Source organism: Quercus suber, unplaced genomic scaffold, assembly GCF_002906115.3.
Source record: "Quercus suber isolate HL8 unplaced genomic scaffold, Cork oak 2.0 scaffold_282, whole genome shotgun sequence".
NCBI classification, from domain to species: Eukaryota; Viridiplantae; Streptophyta; class Magnoliopsida; order Fagales; family Fagaceae; genus Quercus; species Quercus suber.
Genome location: NW_027069738.1, coordinates 252,966 through 262,740, shown reverse-complemented (window position 1 = coordinate 262,740; position 9,775 = coordinate 252,966). Strand labels below are relative to the sequence as shown.

Sequence of the window (9,775 nt, the reverse complement as noted above, 5' to 3'; positions counted from 1 at the left end):
GCAAACAACAAAAAAAAAAAAAAAAAAAAAAAAAAAAGGAGACAGTCAAATCAATAATGACCTGCAATTTTTTTCAGTACCCAAAAGAGAAAAGAATAGAAGATTGGTGAGATTTTTAGAAGAAGAGTAATATTTGTTTTTGGGCATAAATAAAAAATTAAATAACAGTCTAGGCATGCATAGATCATGTAAATAGCATGAACAACTAGAGCATGCATAGATCATGTAAATAAAAGAGCATGCACAAAACTGAAATTTTTTTAACAAATATTTTAGAATCTATGGTGGTACCTAGTGGTTTTTGGTAGAGATTAGTGTTACTTGGTTTCTTGTTGATTAAAAATCTACCTTCAAAAGGTTTTTCTTAGATCAGATATATAAGACATGAATAAAAAAATATATAGAAAAATAGATAGTGACCATCTTTGAAGTGAGCCAACTAGTTCTTGAACTTTGATATCATCAAGGTCATTGCTCTCTTTAATTACTGTACCTTTGCACGGAAGCTCTCCGGCAATGATCGAAGGATTTTCCTCACTATCTTGAGTCCTCCGTCTTTTCACCCAAGTTGAACTTGCCAATAATCACCTCATTCAGCTTGCCATAGAATGAGTCGAATGACTCGTCTTTACTCATTTTTAGCTCTTCAAATCGAGTGGTTAGCATCTGCAACTTAGTTGCACGGAAGCTCTTTGGCAATGATCGAAGGATTTTCCTCACTATCTTTGAGTCCTCCGTCTTTTCACCTAAGTTGAACTTGCCAATAACCACCTCATTCAGCTTGCCATAGAATGAGTTGAATGACTCGTCTTCACTCATTTTCAGCTTTTCAAATCGAGTGGTTAGCATCTGCAAGTTAGTGTCCTTCACCTTCTTCGTGCCTTCATAAGTGGTCTCCAATATTTTCCATGCCTCCTTGGCAATTGTTACGTGAGAAATTCTGTGAAACTCATCTGGAGAAACATCCAAAAAATAGCATTTAGTGCCTTGCTTATTTGCATTAACTGCTGCAAGAGCTGCCTTATCCCATGTGGATTTAGCGGCCTTCGGCCTAGTCCATCCTACATCTATGCATCCCAAACAGTCTCATCAATTAAACATAGGAATGCCTTCATGCGGACTTTCCAAAATGCATATTGCTTCCATCAAAATTTGGTGGAGCATTGAGAGATTGAGATCGATCCATCTCAATGGGGTCAAGGATTGCACTTAGGTAATTAAACCACAGCAAGTGCACCCGCTCTGATACCAATTGAATGTTCAAATAGTGTGTAAAACACTAATGAACGTTTAGACCCCCAATTTACAAATTACCAACACTAGCTTATAATCAAACAATATATGTGCGGAATATGAAAATTAGCTAAAACAATATAAATTGAATTTAATCACAACCACAACAGTAATTAAAAGGTAAAGATTAAGGGAAGATAGATGCAAACAAAAGACAATACAGTGATGTGTTATCGAAGAGGAAATCGAAGTCTTTCGGCGAAAAACCTCTCTGCCGCCCTCCAAGTGGTCAATAATCACTAGAAAATAAAGTTGGAATACATGAATAGCAAAAGACCCTCCAAGCCTAATTACCTAGTGCACCTAAGCCCTCCAAGTTCTTGCTCCAATAGGGTTACACCAAACCTTGTCTTCTCTAGCTTACTGGATCCCGCAATAGCCCATTGCATCAACTAAAATGAATGGGTCCCTTCTGAACTGCTTCCCAAGCACCAAAATACCTCCTCACAAATATGGGTATGGTGAAATAAGGATTTGACTAATGTACCTCTCAAGATATATCAATGGAGAAGGTGAGAGTAGAGGAATTTGGAGAATCAAAGATTAAAATTGTGGATGAGTCAATCTTGTTTTTCTCTAGGGTTTTTCTCTCAAAATTCTCTCTAAATGCTCTCTACATTTCGTGGGTATAAGGGTATTTATAGTATAGTGTATAAGTAATGCGAAGAGTCAGTTACAACCAAACAGGGCATTCTGGTGACTCGAGCTCGCAACTGGAATGAGTCGCAAGTTTGAGTTGCAAGCTAACTGCCTGGCCAGCCTGGAGGTTTTGTCCTATAGTGCAATAGCTGGCGTGACCCTTCAGCTCCCCCTGCATGCTTCACACGTGTGCCACCTTTGGCGACTCGCTAGTCGCAAGGCTCTTCTTAACTGTACATTCTTAAGCTTTTCTTCACACTCTCTCACACATTACCCTTACATGATTCCCACCTAAATACAAGATTTCTAAATGCTGAATTACAATAAAATTTGACAAGGAATAAAGCCAATAAAATGATTGAATAAATTCAACCTTACAATCTCCCCCTTTGGCTATTTTGTGACAAAACCCTAAAACAAACTCTAGACTTAACATGTGAGTTGGGAACAGTTGAACAAAACTCACTCACACCTAACTTTAGAATCTGTGAAGCTCTTGAACCATACAGACAAGTATTTCCTAAAAACAACAACACAATACGATCATTGTAAGTAGAAAATTTGAAATGCATATGGAGTAAGCACAATACGATCAAGCAATCAAGAAATAAAGTAGTAAAGCATGGCTTGACCAAACAGGAACAATCACTATAAGTAGTGACCACAATGAACATTCACACAAGGAATGAACATCCGAACATGCAAGCTAATGAGCTCAATGCAAAGTATCATTGCATATTACTCTTCTTCTAAAAATCTCACCAATCTTCTATTCTTTTCTCTTTTGGGTACTGAAAAAAATTGCAGGTCATTATTGATTTGACTGTCTTTTTTTTTTTTTTTTTTTTTTTGTTTGGTTGCTGACAAAACATGAGGAAAAGAAAATTGAAGATGTGGATGGGAAATAAGTGAAGAATTTTATGTTTGTTATGTTGAATTGTTATTTTTAGTATTATAATTGAGGATGTTGTGCTGAATTTTAAGTCACATTGTTTGGTTCCTGTCCTTATAGTGTGGAATGGGTGTGAATTAGTAGTACTTTAATAATTTCAAGCTCACTTTTTCTTGGAAATTTTAGTCTTATTCTACTAATGCTAGATTAGTTAAACAATTGTCTCTCAATGTTTTAAGCTTTTGTGTTTATTCCTTATTTGAATGAGTGGCTTTGTGATGTGACTTTCTATGTTTTAAATAAACAAATATTGGTTCTAACTTTCATAATGAGAAACAAATAAAATCTAGTCAAATGTTTAGTTAGAATATACTGTATAAGAAAATTATGCTTATGAGCTACATTAAATTTGGTTTCCTCCAACCTTGTATAAACAAGCCTGTGTATTTGTCTGAAATATGTGATTCTTAAAATAATTGATAACACTTTGCTTTCCTATGTGGTGTTCTTTTATTATGCAAAATATTAGTTCAAAAGCTGATATAATCACATGCCAAGATCAGTTATTGGTGTGGAAAAGAATGTTTAACAGTTGACATAATCTAAGATAGTTGAGTTGCTACTTCTTTGCTTTCAATACATTTACATATTAACATGTTTAAGTGATCAGATTTCACTAGCTCAGCAAAATATCCAAATGACCATGTGTATACCTGAATGGTCAATGATAGTCCACTAGATTGCAAAATTATGAATTCTTTTAGTTCAAAGTAACTAGACAAACACAAGAAAATTAAGTTAACTGATACAGCATATGGACTGTTTGAGACCATTATTGAACATAAGCTTGCCAATTTTTTATTGCTTATTTCATTTCAACCTTTTTTTTAAAAAAAAAGAAAAAAAGAAAAATTACATTTGGCATAGATCTATGTTTTTAACCTTGACATTTATAGAACTGAGAAGGTAGGAAAATAAGTCATACTAGTCATGTAGATTTAGTTATGTGATTATCTCACTCATTGTATATAAGCTCTTTTTAGACTCCGTAAGCACTTTTATACTAAGTATCTCCAATTGGAAATTTAGACTTTTGTGTTTATTTTTTTGCATTTCTTATGGTTGCTTAATGATAGTAGCTTAATTTTGCATATTTATATCATTATTAGAAAGCATTATCATACTTATTTTGAGTTAATTTATGCATTTTATAGTTAATTTTGGAATAATGTTGAATAATCAATTTTGTGATTAATTGAATTTTAATGTGTGAATTTGTTTTTTGTAAGATAATGAAATTAAATAAGTGGATTTGTGCAAAGAAGAAAACTAATGAACTTTAATTTTACAAGGGCCATGATGAAGTCAAAGAAGGCCAACCCAATTAAATTCAAGTCTAATTGGAACAAGGAATCAAAGGGAATTTGCATTAAATCCAAGTCCAATTCAGATTAGGATTTCAGCTTGCACATCAGTTAGTAATTAGAGCATAACTTTCGGCTCAAATGTCCAATTGAGATGATTCAAGTTGGGCTGGAAAGCTAACTTAAAGGCCTACAACTTGTAGTTACAAAAATCATAATTCTGAAGTTAAATGGGCTACAAACGTCGGCTAATTGAAGCCTAAAAACCTAGGATTTTCTCCAAACGGGAATTCAACTTGTAACAGGATTCCTTAACCTATTTAAAGGCTCTTTAGGGCAAAATTCAGAAGGGAGCTGCTGTAGAACATAATTTAGGTTTTCTTAAAGTTTCTTTACAGTTTTTAGAATGTTATTTGTGTTATGGCTTGCTAGAAGCCTTGCTATGGCAAGGGGTGAAACCCAACCGTTTATTAGTATGTTCTTAACAATTATTTATTGGTTTTAATGATTATGCTTTTATGTTTTTGATTTTTTTAATCATCTAGAAAAGTGTTTAATTTTGTATAATCCTTTGATTTATCGTAGACTCCGGGCACGTTAAATGCTTAGTATTCCCTGCGAACTAATTCACTAGTTTTGTTTTGCCTAAAATCAATCAATTGCATGAAACTATCTTAGACAATTAATTCTTGAGTTTTTATTGTTAAATCATCCGACTAAAATCATCCTTCGTATGAATTTTAGTTGAGTTATAAAATAAATATTGTTAAGACTACCAATATATGTGTTGTGTGTGGATCCTAAACCTTAATGCCTTAATATGTTGTTATTTTCTCTTAATTTAAATTACTTTTACTAAATCATAAAAAAAAAAAAAATCTCTTCAATTAAACTATATTATTTTAGTTTTATTCTCTTGTGGTTTGCTAATCAATTCCCTTTTCCCTGTGGATTCGACCTCGGACTTACCGAATTATTACTTCGCAACAATCCTACACTTGGGAGCATTATTTAAGTCGCAGCAAGTTTTTGGCACCGTTGCCGGGGATTAGGCGATTAGAGAAGCGTTCCACTTGTTTGGAGAGGTTTTCACCATTAAATATCTTCACATATTTGGTAATATCTCTCCAACTCTTTCTTTTTAAGTAGTTTAGTTTTCTTTAAGAGTTTTTCTTTTATTTTTACTTCTTTTTATTGTTAAAGCTATTTGTTGTTTTCTTTTCTTTTCTTTTTCTTTTTCTTTCTTGCTTTACTATTGCATGAGTGTTTGGTGTCTTGATAGTGATAATTGCTTGGTCAGAATTGATTCTAATAATTTGTTTGGCAATTTATCTGATTCTTTCACACATTCTCACACACTTGATATCATGGTGGACTTAGAGAGTAATCATAGTGATGAGAATAATTTAAATAATGAAAACTTCCATGCTCACCAACCCATTAGAACTCTTAGGGATTATTTGCAACCTGCAAGGCAAAAACTTGGCTTAATTCTTTAAGACCTAGGTCAATTGGTACTTGGCAAGAGATGCAAACTGAATTTTTAAAGAAATTTTTTCCAATTCATAGGACTAATGCACTTAAAAGACAAATAATGAATTTTTCACAAAAAGATAATGAGACATTTTATCAATGTTGGGAAAGATTAAAAGATTTGCTTAATGCTTGTCCACATCATGGCTATGGAACTTGGCGTANCGTATAATTAGTTTTTTCTATGAAAGTTTAGCTCCAAAGATGTGCCAATTTGTAGAGATGATGTGCAATGGAGAGTCATTGAATAAAGATCCTGATGAGACTTTTGATTATTTTGATCTCTTAGCTGAGAATGTCCAATCTTGGGATACCACTAATACCTCAGATAGGTCTAGAGCATCCACCAACCCCTTTGGAGGTGGTAAGTACCAATTTAGGGAAGATGATAACCTTAGTGCTAGGGTGGCTAGTCTAATTAGGAAGCTTGAAGCCATGGAAGGAAGGTCAATGGAATCAATACTATACCTAAAATTAATGAGATTTGTAGAATTTGTGAGATCATGGAACACTCTACCAATGAATGCCCTACAATTCCAGCTTTTAAAGACGTGTTGCATGATCAAGCAAATGCTATGAACATGGTGAAAAAATCATACTCTTCCTCCTATTCCGAGAAATACAATTCAAGGTGGAGGAATCACCTAAATTTTAGTTAAAGGAATGATAATGTGGTTGCACCTCCTACACATGGTTCTTCAAATTTTTTTCTCTATAATCTCCCTCCAAAGAAAGTCTTGAGGACACTTTGCAACAATTCATTCCAACTCAATCCACCATTAATAGTCAGAACTAACAATACATAAATGACATTAGGAGCACTTTCACTAAATTGACCACATCCATAATAGAAAAGGGTAAGTTTCCATCTCAACTACAACCAAACTCCCAAAGCCAATTTCGTGTTGATGATTGTAGTTCCTTAAAAAATAAAGTGAGTCAAGCTAAATCTATAACTACTCTTCATAGTGGAAAAATCAATGAAAAATATATTCCTAAAAGCAATACATAAGATGAATCTTCGAAAATAAAGAGTAGTAATGAGGTCATTGAGCATAAATCTAATGAAATTGGAAGGTGTCCTATCCCTGCAGGATATATATAGTAGACGTACTTTGTATTTTTCACTGATAATAGTGAAATTCCTGCAACTCCGTGGACGTGGGCAAATTGCTGAACCACGTAAATACTGTCTTGTGCGTGTGAACCCTAAACAATGAACAATGAATCCCGAACAACGAACAATGAACAACAAAGAACGAACCCCGAACTACGAACCGCGAAGAACGAACCCCGAACAACAAACAACGAAGAACGAACCCCCAAACTATGAACAACGAAGAACGAACCCCGAACTACAAACAACGAACAACAAACCCCGAACAATGAACCCCGAACTACGAACCACGAAGAACAAACCCCAAACAACGAACAACGAACAACGAACCCCGAACAACAAACCCCAAACTACGAACAACAAACCCCGAAGAACGAACCCCGAACAATGATAATAGGAAAGCAAAAAGAGACAGGCCCAATGTAAAGAAATCGTTACTTGAACAATGTCTGAGGAGAACAGCTTTTGAATACAATTCTCTTAAACTTGGATATAATTTGAGTCCTTCTTACTACAGTCTTATTGATAGAGATTTTTCCGATCACCCTCCCTTAGAGGATCTCTCCCATTATATATATGCCCATTTTCTTGATCCTAGCCCTCCATTTGTTGATTATGCAGGCTACTACAAGAACGCTTATCCTATTAGACACCCTCTCCAATCTCCAGAGAGTTGCGGCAACTAAGACAGCATTCTTCACGGGTCTTCTTCACATAAATGCGGCCAAGGGGTTTGGTGAGTTGTATTAAGTATGGTGGTAGCTACCATGCCTAAACCCTATACCCTAAAACCCTAAACCCTAAACTCCTTCTCAGTCTCCAGTAAGTTACGGCAACTAAGCCAGCATTGTTCAGGGGTCTTCTTCACATAAATGCGGCTAGGGGGTTTGGTGAGATGCATTAAGTATGGTGGCAGCTACCACGCCGAAACCCTAAACCCTAAACCCTAAACCCTAAAACCCTAAAACCCTAAACCCTAAACCCTAGGAACACAAAAGGAAGTAGACAGCAAGGTACTACTGCCCCTGAGAAGACACAAAGAGAATATGTGCAAGAGCAAAGAAAGAGAAAGTCATACAGGAAAGAAAAAGAAGAGATAATAGCCAAGAGGGAGCAACTTAGAGAAAAGGAAGACAACCAAGAGAGAGTTGTGCATGGAGAAGAAAATAAAAATGAGAGAGCAAAGTGTTCTCGCATTTGAAAGAGATAATTAGTGTTTGTGAGGGAGCAAAGAAAAATAAGAGAGATTTTTCTTTATCTAAGAGACATACATGAGATTTTTCTTTAGCCGAGAGATATACACAAGAATTATTGTAATTCATTTGATCATAGTGAAATTATTCAGAGTTTGTCTCGTGGTTTTTCCTATCTTTAGAAAGGGCTTTTCATGTAAATTTTGTGTTCTTGTGTGTAATTGTTATTTTGGATTGCTTATATTTGTAATAATATTGTTTGGGACCCAACAGGCATTTCAACTTGCATTCATGCCTCGAATGAATATCAAGAAAGACAAAGTAGTTTTCAAGTAGAATGAAGAGAAGTTTTTCGAAAGTGCTTGACATCTATGAAAAGAGGCTCGGTTCTTGGCTAGTGATGAATTTTATTTGGCTGATCTTTTCACACTTGCCCAACACTCAGTACTTGGCCAACGACACTAATAGAGAAAACGTTGGGAGATGGTGGGATGAGATATCGAGCTGAGACTCATGGAAGAAGGTGGTTGATTTGTAGAAGGGTGCTTAGAAAATTTGGTTGGCATTTCTTAAATAAATTGCTTCAGTTTGGAGAATTCATTTTCTCCCCCTTTTTTCCTTAGTTTTTTGGCTGAGTGCAAAGAGATCAATGGCATTTCTATCCCCCCATGTGTAATATTTCAATTTTAGAATGCTTAAGGGTAATTCATTAATTTTCTAGTAGCATCATATACTCTAGCCTTTGCAATAAAGTTGTTAAAATCGGGATCTTATAGTCGGTAAAAGGGTTTTTAATTTGGGTAGGATTAAAAAATTAACATTATACTTCAAAAATGAAAATTTACCAATAATAATAATGTATTTTTCGAATTATATATTTTTTTTAACATTATTCAACATTGTTTCCTTCAATTAATGCAATAATGGATGTAGAAACACAAACATAATATAATAGACTGAAAATCATAATATGTTGTTTCTTGTTCTTTAGAAAATGAGTTTTTAACCACTAAATAATAAATAGAACACCAAACAAGCCATGAGGCACAATGGTCGTAAATCTTGCTCAACTGGAACAACTTTGTGATACTATATCTTATGTAATATAATGTGAGCACCAAATTGAGGTTGAACAATTATGATTGAGCAAGGAGCATGAGCATAGGATGAGGACGTCTCAAATGAGAAGTTCTGCAAAATGAGTGACAAAGCCATCTTGGTCTCTACTAGAGCAAGGTTTTGACCAACACATATCCTCGGACCCCCACCAAATGGGAAGAATGATACTTGGCCCTTTGTTGCCTTTGAAATGCCTTCTGAAAATCTCTCCGAGTTAAATTGTTTTGCATTCTCACCCCACAGTTCATAATCATGGTGGACTAGGATTGTTGGTAGGGCAATCTCCACTCCAGTTGGTATAATCAAATTTCCCAGCTTGGTTTCCTTGTGAACTATTCGAAGTAGCGAAGCTGCTGGTGGGTACAACCTCAGAGCCTCATTCAATATCATGGTTACCTACAACAGGGATAACCAATTATTACCAAAGTGCATTTCTTAAAAACTTTAGTAAAATAAAATAAGTTCATTAAATTTTCCTCTTGAAGAGTATACGATTTTGAAGCTCATTTATGATTGATAAAATTTGAAACAAAATTTATTACTCAATCTACGAACGCAATCAAATTTGAGGTTTGCACTCAAATTAGTGGTCTATAGTCTATACTACCAAGTGCCAACTCTAACA

General features: G+C 34.8%; 1 non-coding gene across 1 annotated transcript; it reads right to left on the bottom strand.

The window, feature by feature from the left end:
* Window positions 1–5,764: 5,764 nt before the first annotated feature.
* Window positions 5,765–5,871, bottom strand: LOC112027244 (small nucleolar RNA R71). Its single transcript, XR_002884451.2, has one exon. It is a non-coding gene; the product is annotated as a small nucleolar RNA R71 (small nucleolar RNA).
* Between the last annotated feature and the right edge of the window lie 3,904 nt (window positions 5,872–9,775).